Source organism: Bombus pascuorum, chromosome 5, assembly GCF_905332965.1.
Source record: "Bombus pascuorum chromosome 5, iyBomPasc1.1, whole genome shotgun sequence".
In the NCBI taxonomy this organism is placed as follows: Eukaryota; Metazoa; Arthropoda; class Insecta; order Hymenoptera; family Apidae; genus Bombus; species Bombus pascuorum.
This window is the reverse complement of record NC_083492.1, coordinates 16,753,851-16,769,136: the sequence shown is the minus strand read 5'-3', so window position 1 is coordinate 16,769,136 and position 15,286 is coordinate 16,753,851. Positions and strand designations below refer to the sequence as shown.

At 43.1% G+C, this 15,286-nt stretch overlaps 1 protein-coding gene across 2 annotated transcripts in view; it reads right to left on the bottom strand.

Moving 5' to 3' along the window:
• Positions 1-13,381, bottom strand: part of LOC132906952 (transcription factor Sox-19b) — a 70,828-nt gene extending 57,447 nt beyond the window's left edge. The window contains exons 1-2 of one of the 2 annotated variants that reach the window (XM_060959634.1): positions 13,322-13,372; positions 11,442-11,565 (exon numbers count right to left, since the gene is read on the bottom strand). The gene's annotated coding sequence lies outside the window, so the exon portion shown is untranslated. Of the gene's footprint in view, positions 1-11,441; positions 11,566-13,321 lie in introns of both variants that reach the window. The other variant, XM_060959635.1, reaches the window with a different exon arrangement.
• Positions 13,382-15,286: the final 1,905 nt, after the last annotated feature.

The window sequence follows — 15,286 nt, the reverse complement described above, 5'->3', positions numbered from 1 at the left end:
TCTAAAGTTTAACTTGAACCTGCTAGGACATCCTGTATATTGCGTCCATTTATGATCCTAGTCAAATACAATTCCGTTTTGTAAAATTATCCTGCTTTTTTTGCGAAAGCCACGATTGGCGAGTGGATAATGGGGCATTCAGGATTATAAGACGCATGTATCTCGACCAATTTCGATGCAGTGACATCTTTAAAGTAGCGCTCGAGTACAGGAGCACCACGGTGACATGTGTTCCTGACACTTGTATACTGTGGTATACCCTGCTCCACGTACTCATATACGCGCGAGGATTGGCATGGGGGTTGGTCGAAACTTTCGCTCCGAGACTTTCGACACCCTTATTTCACCGTGGTTTTCACCCTGCTTTCTTCGAGACGCCAATACCCCTGACAGACGTGGTGTTCATCTCTCTCTTTTTCTCTTGAAATCGTTGGAAATCGGCTTGGAATCGCGCACAATACTCGAAACGTTAGCAATCGACATCCTCGGTTCGACAAGTTTTACGATCAGAAAAGTTGCTTGAAGGTTTTATAAGGCTCGACTTCGTTTTGTAATTTCGTTGTACAATTTTCGGATAAGCTTGGATAATTTTTAGTCTTCGCACGATCTTGATAGGATCTCTGGTAGTCTTAGTAGTCAATAGCTAAAGTGATATTTGATATTTTGCTCTAAGGAAGGATACTTGAACGTTCACACGAATCAACCTAGAGTCAGCCTGCGTTAAGATTCTCGTTCTCATTACAATTAAGATACGAATCGATGAATATGAATCGAATATCGTAGGATGAATATCAATTAACAATTGAATCGTTCAATTCCCGATGCCATTTCCAATCGAGTTTCGTTATCGTTCTCACGGGAAACGCGTTCGTAACACAACACCGTTGCCCTCCCATAACATCTTCCCTTTCTTAGCTTTCCTTTTGGACACGATTTTCAAGCGTATATCGACATCTGTCCTAACAACGATCGTCGATCGATTATGCAGAAATAATATTTTTTAATAATCAGCAAATCGACTCAGGTGCATTGTACACGCGGAGAAAGGGATCCGTTGCGACTTCGAGACGAGATCACTAGGCGACAATGAACCAACGAAGAAATTGTATTGTCGAGTAGAAACGTTGCTCCGGTTGTAAAATTCGACGGCTCGTGGACGATCTACGATCGAAAAGAAGGTAACCCAAAGGGGAGAAAGTCGAGAAAGGAAGAGCCCTTCCACGGATCGACATTGTGTCCCGTAAACTGTCTCATTGTGATCCACGTGTGTTACAAATTCCCATTCGTGCTCTTTGGCTGGGAATAAACCCTTTCCTTAATTAGCATTGTATGGAATTCCTATTGGCGAATCCGTATCTAAACCTTTCGTATGGTCCTTTTCTTCGTTCTTGGTGGTCGTGATCGGCTGGGTTATCGATAGGTCGATCCGGTTCCCCATCGTATTCGATGTTATTTCAATCACGTGTACGCGTATCAGAAGAAAAGGACATCGGGAGCCAGGGGTTGCTTCTCGTTGAAAGACGAACGCGATCGATGGCGAAGAAGAAATGTTACACGAGTATCGTTAGATACAACGAAATCCGGCCAGGCTACTCGACAACGAGCAAGAAACGTATATGAGGGATGTTGGAATTATTAACGGGATCGAAGCGAATGGAAATCGATACGGTTTTCGAAATTGACGCGAGAAGAATGAACCGAGAAGCTGCGCTCGAGATTCGAGTGGAGGATCTCCGGGAAATTAGTATAATTTATTTCCTTCTTGGTCGAGGGAATGTAACTGTGAGAATTCTGCGGTGTAGTGATATACCTATCGCAATGAATGAAATTAGATTCTCAAAGACGTTTTCCTTTGCAACTTGAAATTTGCAATGAAATATAAGTAATAAGCTAGTTTAACGTGATTTGACGATCGACGATTCACAGATGAAAATCACGGGTGGAAAATATTTTTTTTTTATTTTATTTTGGTTATTTTACAATTTGTCCTTGCGGACATTTGGTAAAGTGTTATATCTTGTTGGTGAAGAAAAAAAATATAAATAAAAAATAATATAGCATGTGGGCGGCTACCCCCAGCGGGGTGCCAGCTTCGTTTTTTTCTAAGTTATATCTTTTATGATAGTGGAAAATATAAACGTAAAAATTAATTCTCCGAAAGCTACCTCTATCAAAGTTTCGCAACTTCAAGATGAAGATTAAACGCTGTTCTACTATAATGTAATTAATTGTAGATATACTCACACCAATTGTGTAATACGATGAATATTTTCTTAGAAATAATCGAAATATACTGAACAAGGCCGTTGTAACATTGGCGCCTTTCCTTTGGAATTTTCGAGAAAGTCCTCGATACTTTGGTCTAGACCTTTTATTACAGCTGTACTTAAATAATAAAACTTACAGATAGTTGTTTATGATTTAGTCCAAGATTTATGACAGTAGGCTTAGAATAGAAGTGACACATCTAATTGTTTAACGTAGCCACGGTCACGAGATGGACATTTTTGCCAAGGAGAGGTATGACAGTTATATAGCTCTTCTTAAAAGAAAGTTGACCCAAGAGATACAGAGAGCTACATAGAAAAGTACTTTCTTTTTTTTTAAATCGTTTATTTTGCCAAGATTTGTTTTTTTTTTTTATACATTTTTGAAATTTACAATAAACAATGACGGTACGACGTAGCCATGCTATATTATGTGTCGTGGTTTTACGGTTTTTGTGTTTATTTTTGTTTTTTGGATTTAAGCCGCAGGGGAGCGGAATTTTTGTGTATTCTTGTTTGTGTTGTATTTTTGTCCTGAAACTTGGCCGCAGATATAGAAAAGTACATGAGTTCAGTTTTGACTTGGACTTTGAACAAGTGAGTAAGCGCAGTTGCTATCCTGTTGACCGTGTATTCGTTATTGAATCTAAGATTATTGTCACTAGCTTCTCGAGTATCTAATCGTCACGGTTAATTGTTAAATTCTGCAACAGTTACATAATTATCTTGTGAATTTATTATTATATTCATTGAGTGACTAAGTTCGTTAAGTGCTCCTAACCCCAGTGCGGGCTCGACATATATATTATATATACAACGTATATATAATTTGTACACTTTGATAAAATACTTACGATATTATGCATTTATACTTCAAACTCCAACATCAACGTCTGATTAATCAAGACGAGGAAAGCAAACGGCAACTTTCTCATATCCAAGAAATCCGTTTATCCCTTGCCTCGATCGACCAGGTCGGTTATCTATTCGAAATACAATGCAAACACGGGTAACCATCGTTGCCCGATGTTGCGTCCTGCTAATCATCGTGATTATATGGAGAAGTCGTTCGCGTCTCGTCGATGGACGGACAGCTGGACAGAAATCTCCGTGTCGAGTTGCTTTAACTAGATAGACGTGGATCGTCGTGAAACGGTCGCTCTGCTCGCGCACTCCCGGTGCCCGGATCAAAGCAACACGCTTCCTATCGGGCCACGTTGGGTGGCACCTCTTGTTCACCGCGACGTACATTAGCAGCTATCGTTTCTCCGCCAACACAGATCCGATCTGGCACTATCCTGACGTATCTGACAGTTGGACGAGCCATCAAACTGACCCTGAACGGACCTTAGCCAGAGGATCTGCTCACGGTGTACGAGAGACTCGACTCTTCCAACGGGACTTTTCGACGATTTCTTCTAAACGAACGCAAGATCGTGTGTACTTTCGCAGGTTTTCTCAAACGATGCCTGCAGGTTCAGGTAGGCTAAGTGAAAGGCGATGGATTTTTGTTGCTAACGCTTGGTAGGACGGGAAAGGAAAAGGTAGAGCGATAGATGGTAAAGTCGAAGGGAGAGAAGAAAATTTTGCAATTTCGAAATTTCTAATACATCGTAATTTTGCATATTTAGATGCAGTGGAGCATTTAAAATTTGGAAAGTCCTTTCGGGTTGAGATCAGAAAACTTTCACTTGTCCTGAGTTTTTAATCTTTGCTCCGAACAAAGCTGGTGGTGTTAAGTAAAAACGAGGCTTTGGATCTTACGAAATATTTAAAATAACATAAATATAAGATTCTTTGGAATCCAATTATCGGGGAATAAACAATATACGTACAATGAAATTTAAGTGCAGTGGTGGTTCAGTCACATTCTGGGCTTTGTACAGAAAAATAACTGCACGGATCGTATAAATAAATTTCTGTATACGATATTTAAAAAGATCTTTATAAAATTTCAACATCGATCAAAGTTTTTGGGTCGAGCACGAATAGAATATCCCTGAGAACTTATTCGCGTATCACGGAAGATGAGATTCAGGGATGGCCAACGGCACGTTGTGCGGGCCTCGAGACGGCCGAATGAGAAAATATCGCGGGGGGCAATCGATGATTCGGATGACAGGCAAGGCGCACGGTTGACGTGACGGTGCCTGGCATCGTTTGAGCGGCAACAACACGAGGAGAGAAGATGTTCGTGTGCTCGGCTCGCAACACCTGCGAGCACCAATCAGCTACGTCGTCGGACGAGTGCTCGGCGCAATAAATCAACCGGCACCTTTCCACGTAGCTACGCGAACCCTGTGGAACGTTATTATTTATGGGCGTTCGTTAGCGTGGCAACAGTTCCGAAACGTGTCGAGCCGACACCTTCGGGACTCTGTGTGGCCCCTTTGGATCCGCGTCATCGCGTCCGACCAGAGTGGTAATCACCGTTGAAGGAATCACGATTGCCCGTGGATCGGGTTATCGATAACGAACAGGTAATTTATGAACGGACCCGCCACTATTTGCCTGGTGATTGGAAATTGTTCCTTGCCACTACTTTGAACTTGACGTTTTTCCTTTTCACTGGTTACATTGTTTCGTCTTTCTCTCGATTTTACATTGGAATTGGTTTCTTGAATTTTGTTTCGATTTATGGAACGGAGAACATCGAAGTTGTTGAGATTTGCTGGACTTGGATCAATTTTGTGGTTAATTTCTGGATTTTAGAATTGATACGTTAATTACGAATTTTGATTTCATCCAAGGATCGAGGAATTCAATCGAACTGATATTAGATGTATGCATATTGCTTTATCGAACTTGAATATATTAGATGTATAGTATGTTCTAGATATAATTCTTGCAATTTAAGTTAGAGAATATATTTGGACAGAACAAAAGTTCTAAAGATCACGTTGTAATTCCTCTAATAATCTGTAATAACAAGCTGTCAATTGAAAGAATACCTTGAGAAACGTATTCTAGTCTCCATAGAGAAATAATTACATAATAAATACGTAAATTTCTACCTAGAGCGAACAATAATGTTTGTAAAATTTCGGTCTGGATCAACGAAAGCCCCTTTGTCCCCGAAAATCAGCCACTGATCAAAAAGATTCCAGGAATCCTTGTAACGTTGGCGTCAACCGCACCATGTCACAGAGCAACCCCTTTCTTCGGTCGTAGCTTTAATTCCGCGACAGTGTTGTGAATTGAGGACGAGCGAGTAAAACCCAGGAATCGGTTTTCACCGCAAATTCAGCGGTGATAAAAAACAAGCGTCAGAAGCGTCGCGAAAGAGATTGTCCGTAATTACGATGAAACCCGTGGCAAAATCGTCAACAGACAGCCGCGGTGAAAGCAGTCGTTTATTATAAATAATCGCAAATCGTCAATGAGGGAAGCGTGGATCTTCTTCGAACCGCCCTTTCGACGCGAGAAAAATTAGCATACAAGCCAGTGGTGCAGCTACAGCGAGGTAAAAAGGAAAAGAAAGGTAAAGGTGGGAAAAGAGTTGCGAAAGAATTCGCGAGAAGTCAGAAGAGAAAACCTCTCTTTCTCTTTCGTGGTACACGTGGTAGGACAAAATAAAGAAAGAGAGACGGCAAACGAAGGAAAAAAAGGAAAGGGGTGCGGAATGAAAGGACAAAGGAAATATTGAAACGAATCTAACGTTTCTATTGGTCTGTCGGTGGTGTCGTGTGCCTTTCTCCGCCCCTGCTCTCGTTAGTCGCGGTTTCGCGATGTCGCGGTCGGAACACAGGGAACCTGGCGAGAGCAAGACAGAGGTGTTATGTCGGCAAGCGAGTCTGTGGCTTTTGTCTGGCGTGGCGTCAGAGATGACGCGCGTTCCGCGCGAGCCAAAGCGTATCGTCGGATCGCGGCTGCGAGGGCATAGTCGTGAACTGGGCGAGAAAGAAGCGAACAAACGTGCAACGAAGCAACCGATGGAGAAAGAAAGCGAATGAAAAAGATAGAGAAGGAAAGAGACGTACGAAAGAAAAAGGGGCCAGAGAAGGGAGAGACACAGAGGAGTAACGAAGAAGAGCGAAGAAAGGAACGGGGTTGGTATTCGACGGTTTGAACGACCTATAGCGGCTTGGAGACTTCGCTATAATTACGATATATACGGGTATTACCGGCATTATCGTATTAACGCTGCGACGACGTATATACGCGGCGTATTATCCTCGCACCTATGCAGTCGGCTGCCTGATGAATATTACGAATAACATTTTGGTTTTGTGCGCGTTGCTACCTTTTCTTTTCCGCCCACCACCGCCCACCCTCTATCTGGCTGCCTCTCAAACAGCCAGAAACGCGCCTAACCGCTCATATATGCTGATACAATGCCGCGTATATATTCGACGCCTCTTCCTAACCATCCATCCGAGCGTGCCTGCATCCCGTCTATCCATACGACTGGATACGCAGAAATTCCAAGTCTGCCGGTTTCTATGCGCGGCATCAGGCAAAAGCTTCGCGTCTGTTTCAAGCTCTGTCTCGTTCTCTTTCACACCCAGCCTCGTATAGCTTCGCGCTGACGCCGAATGCCTGCTGCACGAACGCTCCCTTATAATGCCAGCTTTATCCCGCGAACTCATAATTAGACCGCGGCTCCCTGAATATCTTTCCTATTCCTCGCAAAAGTTTCAACCCATTTCTATTTCCCACCCTTTACTCCGCCTCGTGTGCCCACCCAAGCGAGCTTATGTCTCTGTCTTTATTGCCCGTCTACATCTACTATCTCAGCCTCCCCCACCGATGAGAGGGTTGATGCGATCTCTTACTCGTTTCAAACCAACCGAATGTCTCGAACGATTCGTTGCTACGTTGACAACCGATGCATCGAAATTTCGTGTCCTTCGTACAAATTTGGAAATATTCTTGCGAATGTTTTTTTTTTTATTTTATATGCCTATTATTTTGAGAAATGTTTCACGTACGTACTTGGTAACAAGATTCGATGGCATCGAAGAAATTTTCAGAGGAATATCGGAATATCTGTATGATTTGATAGGTGGTCTATCTATTTATGGGTTTGTGGGTTATCTAGAAATCAATGTAACTTCATCGTTGATCTCGACAAGTCTTGTCCATTGGGCCGTAGAACTCGATATTGACCCTACCAACGTATTATGCAATCTCATCTCTATTTTCCTCGCATTCCACGGAATCTCTATTCACATGATACTTTCCCACTAGTCGACCAACGTATCTAATTCGTTACAAAACTCGCAACGACGAAAATGGTGATAGGGATGACTATTAATTTCCCCACCCTATGCTCACGGATATTATCCACACGGTAAAGATCATCGTCGTAAATCTCCACTAGCGAAGATATCACTACGTCGTACGTAAAATTATTAAAAGATCGTCGTGTCCAGTGAAACATCCACTGCCAAGCCACCCCTGGCCGAACTTGACAGGGCAACACGAGCGCACCAGCGCGATTCGTTATCACCCTCGAATCAAGCATCGTGATGCAAAGTGACTGTTCCCCATACAGCGTTCGATTTCCAAAGAAAAGCTTCCACCACCACCCTCTGCTTACATCACACCGGTCCATTTCGACCACGGACGTTATTTTTTCGTGGCATCTGGAAACCCGAAGGGGGTGGCGATTGAAAAACGTGAGAAAGAAGGCGTACGTGGATGACTATTAATTTCGTAGTGGCACTTGGCCGTCGATGGTATGCATTAACGGACTGATTCGTGCCTTCGGACATCGAACATCCGACGAATACTCAATACCTATAGATAGCCACTGCTAGAGAGGGAATAGGGCAGATAGAGTGGGTGGTTGCAACGGATAGAAAAAGACGAGCAGCAAGGGTGAGCATGGCGTTTGCAAAGATTGATAGGACGGAATTCTGTTGGTGGATTCGTAATGGATAGCCCGTGTCCGAATTCACCGATACTCCGGACTCTCTATCGTTCCTCTCGCTCCTCCATTTCCCACCCCCGCACCCTGTCTCTATCTTTTTCCCCGTGTACCCAATACCTTCTAATGGAATCCCCGATTGTACTCCTTATCAAAGGGGCCGGGTAGTGCCCCGCGCGATTCGAGGGTGCTGCTCCATTATTCTGTCGCGAACTAGCTCTCTCCGACCAGATAACTTATTTTTTTCGACGACTGTGCGTACGTACGATTCCGCGAGCCAAATCGAGGGATGTTTGGAATAGTTTGAGGCGCGTTGAGGTAGATTTTCTTTTTTGCCGGATTGATGCGGAGGAAGTAGCTTGAAATTGATATATGTGGATATAGCGGTGAGCATATAAAGTTGCTTAGTCACAAATTTAACTAACTGTATCACGGAAAGCTTCATTTTTATTTCGTTTTTCTAAAATATATAATTCTGTAATATATTTACGATTATGATTATGAATGTGAATAGATTATAAACACTTGTTTTAGTATCTGTTAAGAAGATCAGGAAACAAGAGGTTAAGATCTACACAGATTCTTATATAGATAAACCTTGGTTAATATAACATAATGTACATATTACAACGTAATCTGTTATAATTGCGAGATATAGTTATTTCTACAATGAAATTTTGTAATGTTTTATTTAAGCAAAGTATGAAACGATGACCTTTGAATTCTATTTTAGAATTTTCCTCTTCCGCGTCTAACACGTATTCTTACACTACCAGTTAAACTCACACGCAACTCGCTTCCTCTCGCTTCTTCACCGAGGATCGTTCAAACGTGTCTACCATAAAGTTCATGCAACGATTTCTACCTGCGTTACATTTTCCCGGTGAACCGAAGCGGCCGAGGAGAAAGGAAAGCCGGCGGTACCAACGCCACGGCAATTAGGCGGAGAATATATGTGTTTCGAGCGGCCACACGGATAAATAGCCGAGCATGAGCTCGGAGACGTGAGCGATTCGCAACAGACGATACGTTCCGCGTCTGTTTTGCATAATACGAATCGTACGCGGGACATACGCGCGCGGACAAGCGTCGTGGGCCTGAAATATCACGGCTCGACTGCTTTCAATGGGGACCCCGGCGCATAGTTTACGAGCCAGCACGTCGGTGATCTCGCTTTTTCGCCGGGACACCCGATAGAATATAGAGGAACGCTGCTTTGTCAGGGCCCTTTGGCTCGCGCGCCACTAAACTATTTCACTTTCAACTTTCGACGCGTTCGAGGGTTTACGGCCGTGTAGAGGCTGAGAAAGAAGACCAGACTTCGTTGAAAGTGACTGGTATTATACGCCTTGGAACGCGAGGAAAACGTGGCGAACTTCTCACGTCTTCACTTCCGGAGAACTCGAGGCATCCGGTCGTAGTTGTACGTTTTAGGATTCCTTTCATTTAATTCAAAACTTGGGCGACGAAGGTTAGATTGATTCTGATTCACTCGGTTATTTATCACTTTGTGAGTTATATTTTTGAATTATCAACTTATCAAATTATAATACACGAACGATTTTATTTTTAAATTCGCGTTGCGTAAAATTTCAATTTTATTTTAATCTCAATTCCCACCATTCTTCGATATATCTTTCAGCCAAGAAAGCGCGACCGTTAGCGTAGAATTCAAACACATATACAACTATAACCCGACGAAAAGAACGACGCGAAAGTCATGGCTAAAAAAAAAACTCGGTATCCGTTAAACCGAGTTTCGACAAAAATCCCCGGACGCATCTGTCGTTTAACAGAAGCTTTTCCCAAATTTCCTTGGAAATCCAGCCGAAGGTCGGCCGCACGCGTGTATTCTCGCGAGGGTTAAAGGGTTCGACGTGGCGTCAGCCCTTTGGAATCGCGATCCATGCGCGGGACCCCTTCGTTTCCACGTAGAAAAGCCCCTTAACAACGGTCACTCGAAGACCAGGAGCAGGTGAAGAAATCGTTACCCCTTTTTTCCCGATCCGTGTGAAACTTTCAGCTTAGCTAACCCTTCTCGATACACGTTATTCTTTTCTTTTCTCTTTCCGCAACCCCTTTAGTGTTCCGATCAAACAAAATCAGCTCGGTCGTTGGAAACGACGAAGAAAACCCGCTTCGTTAACTCGATCCTGCTCGAATGGGCTGACAGAAGGAATTCTGGCGAACGTTAAAACGCGACACGAGCGATAATGTATTCTTTTCTGTGCGTGGCTCCACGTTCTCGAGCGAGCAAGAAGGGAAGGGAAGGAATAGGAAGAAAAAGCGAACGCAGCCGGAGAAATGAACCGTTCGCGCTATTCACCCGCGAGAAAAGGCAGAAAATGAGAGACGTCGTGGAGGGAAAGGTGAACGGGGCCCGCATAAATATTCTCGCGTGGATGGAAGACGACAGGGGGGAGAGGTGGACGGCAGAGGAAAAAGGAGATCGAACACGAGGTGAAGCGGGAATTGCGAACGAGCGAACGAAAGAAGGTGGAAAGGAATTGTGCGACGATGGTACGCACTCGGGTCGATTTTATTCGCGGGAGGCCCTCGTAGCCGCGGGCCGTTTTCGAACGATTAATTCGGTTTTATGGTCCGCTAAGAGTTACGACGGAAACCGTGTAAATCACACGGGAACACGAAGCCGCGTCCGACGCCCACGTGTGTCTGTATGGGATGCGCGTGGACACATAGCTGCACCACACGCATACACGTTACACGTGTCCGGCCGTGCATAACATAACACTGGCAGTGCCGCGACCTGTCGAGACCGCAATAAATTCCACTTAGCCGTTTTTGCCGCGTTAGTGTTTCGACGTGCGCGCGCGTGCGCTTGACAACGCGGCGCCGCGAATTCGGTGATCGTCTTTGAACGTATTCCGTCTATTGAATGCGCAGAAAGTAAGGGCCTCAGTGGTTGAGGTCCGATACGAACGAGTTGCATTTGCACGCGCTTGTTTTTGAAAACACGCAACGTTACGAAAGAGACGCGATAAGAATGGGAAAGTGTCAAAGCGTGGAAGCTATTAGTTTTGGCGGAAGAAACATAACGTAGGTTCCTATCGATAACGTTGATTATTACTAATTTCATCAGTTTGTAGCTTGTAATGGATCCTTTCTCACATGCGATACGATATTAGGATCACAGAACCACGATTGAATGAAGGAACTATGCAAAATGAAAACACACGTCTGCATAAAACGGTGAACACCGCAGCGACAGAAGAATCGCTGCACGATTCTACGCACGATTCTACCTCCTACCGTCACTGACGTAACTTCATAACTCCACAAACCTGTCATTCACCATGCAAGGCCCCATTGAACGTCAAGAGAGTAGAACTCGTCAGAGGCATCTCTAAACTTCTCATCGAGCATTCTCCCTCTTTTCTAAACCCTCTACATAGAACCCTCTGCTATCTAAGAAAGAAAAAAGAAAAAAAGGAAAAAAAACAGAGTCTAACGTCGGTCCATTTTCCGCGACGGAAGAACGGAAGAAATAATGTATGCCAGGGGCTCGCACCCGAGTGACAATGACGTCGGAGGAGAGGAAGAAAGAAAAAGAAGTAAAAAAATACAGAGAGAAAGAGAGGGGTTCGATCCATTGACGAAGACTTTCGTCTGAAGGCAATGAGAAGAGAAGGTAGCCAGACCCAGGCATAATCGAACGTGGCAACCGTGCGGCGCGTTCGCTGCCACACTAGATTAATGTTATTTCAATGGGGACTCCGGGGTATCGCCATAACTGACCCCGATTTGCATTAGAATCGGGGTGAAATCGCGAAGGGACGCGAGGCTGCGACGCGCCGTCTTTCAGAACGCGCCAAACCGTGTACGTGTTGTCCGAAACACATCCACCGGTGTCCGGTTTGAAGTTTTAAGTCCCCCCCAACCCCCCATCCTTTTACCCTCACTCTACGAATCTCGTTTTCTTTCGTACGCTTTTCGCCAGGATTAAGATCCACCTCGTGCTATGCCATAGAGAAAAATTACTCGTTCGGAAGGGAAGATCGCGCAACCCCTTCGTAATCGTACTCCGGAGGACATTGTTTCCCTGTAACTGCTATTCAGGGCCAAGTGCTCGCGAAAGACTCCACGGCATCGATACAACCTGGTGAAGAAGTCGGTTGCCGACTTGGTTAACCGAACGTGTAAAGTGAGGATTATACGAGTGAAGGTGATATTATTTGTTGGTTCGCGAGCATTGATCTTTCACGATGAATGGAGGAAGAAGGAAGCGGAGGTTCGTGTTGGAACAGGTGGACATTGTCGTGTACAACAGTTCACACCGTCCATAGACATTTGGATATTTTGATAGATTCGAGAGTAATTCGATATATAGAATTGTCAAAGTGTGAAAATTGACGATAAATTAATATTTAGCAATACGTATCTTAGCAATATAGTTTAGTACATACTCTTTTATAGAATCATCAGGCTATAAATATAGATCCATTAGAAAACATAGCAATAATATATTTCATTATTTACTATTTATTTCATTGGTTTTTATGTAAATATCACAGGTTGTTGTATTAACGTCAGAAATATTCTCGCTTTATTTCGTTTGAGTAGTAAAGTGATTAGACCGACGAAAAGGGTTCTTACTATTAGGTTTAAAAGAGAATTTTATGGTGTTGTGGGATGAGATGGAATGTAGGCAGCTGAATGGGATTGATAATATAACTAACGTGTCTAAAATGAGATTTAATCGGCGGAGATTTTATGGTTTCTGTGAATCGACGGAAGCGACTAATTTCGAATATCGATTCGGTCGTAAAACGTTGAAAACATGTTGTAAAATGCTTTCAGCTAACGAAGGAGATAAGGGTCTAATGCGGCGCTGTCTGCTCGAAGCCTTTGCAGATAAGACAGCTTTTACGTCTAGTCTAACAGATCAATTCTCAGAGAAATGGAAAGTGGATAATAAAGAGAACATGTGAAGATATATTTCCGAACGTGTTAACGACGTAAAAGACTTTTAAAATGAGCTATAATTTTGCGGTAAATACGAAATTTCAATTTTCCTTCTCAACGGAAAATGATTATACCAGGACTAGTGGTATAGCAACAATAATAAATATAAATGAAAGTTTCAATGTAGATTAATTAATCATTTTAATAAAATAAAGACTAAAGACTAAGATTAAAATGAAAATTTTTTGAAGTAAATTACCTTTGAGCCGTCGACGCGATATCATCTCCTGGTATGAATTCGTCAAAGACAGGATTGTACCTGTAACAGATTTTAAAGTGAATTTAAATTTCGGTATACCGTCACAATGACAAGTAGCTAAGATTGATTTAGGTAACTTTAAAATTGACTTTAAAACAAAAAATGAAAAAAGAACTAATTTTCCAATGTTTCGAACGATCACCAAAACCAATAATCATCACCAGCTGCCTAAACATCTCGCGCACCGTCAAATAAAAAGGAAAGAATCTATTGAACGAATATCTTAGAAGCATACCCCCCATGTAAATTTTCTATTTTCTTTTTCAACTAACGTTTCATCAATGTGGCGGAAGAAACGAGGTATAAAGAACATCGTCGACGAAGCACGGGACGCGGCAACCACAACGGAAATGACTGGTGGAAACATGTCATTATCCGGCAAAGTTCCAGCAAATTGGAAACAGCAGTGTACAAGGAGGGTGAACGATTTGCAGGAGCGTCGCGGGTGCTCGATGGCCCGGAACCTCGCATCATTAATATCCGGAAAATCATGTCCGGTGGTCCGTCGTCGGCCTCGGAAAGCAGCTACGTTGCTCTCGGTGCCCGAAGACGCATCTCATTTTTCATCGTCGACCGAGAAAATGCTAGGCGACAATGACGTCTCGTTAATTCACGTTACGCGGAATGGAATAATGTCGACGGAATAGTGTCGACAACCGTCTAGCTGGGATCTCATTATCGATAGTGCCGCTTATTACATGTCTCCGAACGCCTTTCAATCATCGTGAAATTTCTCGGAAACTGTTACGATTCCTTTGGTCGAGTCGTCGCCCACCATTCTTCGTCAATTTAGATGGAGAAAAGAGCAAAGTGTATTTGGTATACTTGACAGAATTGTTTCGGGTTGAATTTTCATGGTAAATGTAGAACTAGTTTTTAAATCTCTAATCCTCTCAACGGAGAGAAATAATATTTGTTGAAATATTATAAGAAGATATTTTTCATATTTTCGAAACAAGAAAATAAATTATCCGAAAAAGTATATCTATTCATCAGAGAAGTATACGTGATTACTTGCTTCTCTAGTGAAATATATCCATTATTAAGAATACCGAAAGGAATAAAGAAATACACATTTGTCACAAAATCCAACCGCGCTTCCAGCTTTTCATACCATGCTCATCCACAGAAAACCGATTTCCTAAAAAATTAAACAAACTTTGGCCCCTCACGGACGAGCCCGAGTCAATCAGAATGAATTATTCGAAGCATTCTAAAGGCACGAAGACCCTTACACGTATCTCTGTCTCTCTTTACTTTTCTTTCTCTATAAACGTATCTGTACGCTTTTCTCTAAGTGTGTATGTAGGTACTGTACGACTGTGTACGTGTGTGTCAGAGAGTTTAACGCTCGGCGCACGGGTCATACAATGCCGTGTATGGACACTATGGGTATTGTGCGAAGCGAGAGCGAATGAATATGCGCGCACGATGCATCAAAGAGTTAAGACTCAATGGCGGACCACACAGACCCCGGAATTGAGAGGACAGTCGGCTTAACGGTTAACGTATTATTATACGGATGCACGTTATAGCCGGCCATCGGAACGGTTATCATTGTCTATGATCCTTTTCCGTGGTGAAGAGAGGCCGGACGCGTACCTGACCTTTGGTCCTGAGGGGAATGCTTCAAGATACCAACCGCGTGATTCGATAATTAAACCGTGCTAGCATCTGTTTGAAACGCATTGTGTCACTCGAAAGTGCGAGTTTCGAGCTTTGTTGTCTCTTTTCAACGATTCCCCCGCGCGAAAGGGGTGATCGTATGAATTTCTTTGGAAACAGAGAAATATCGTTTCTCTTTGTGTGTCGTGCTTCTGAAGAAGTTGATAAATTAGTTATTTTTATACTTTATTTGTGTACAGTGACTCACAAAAGTATTTAGACGTTTGTACCATTTGACAC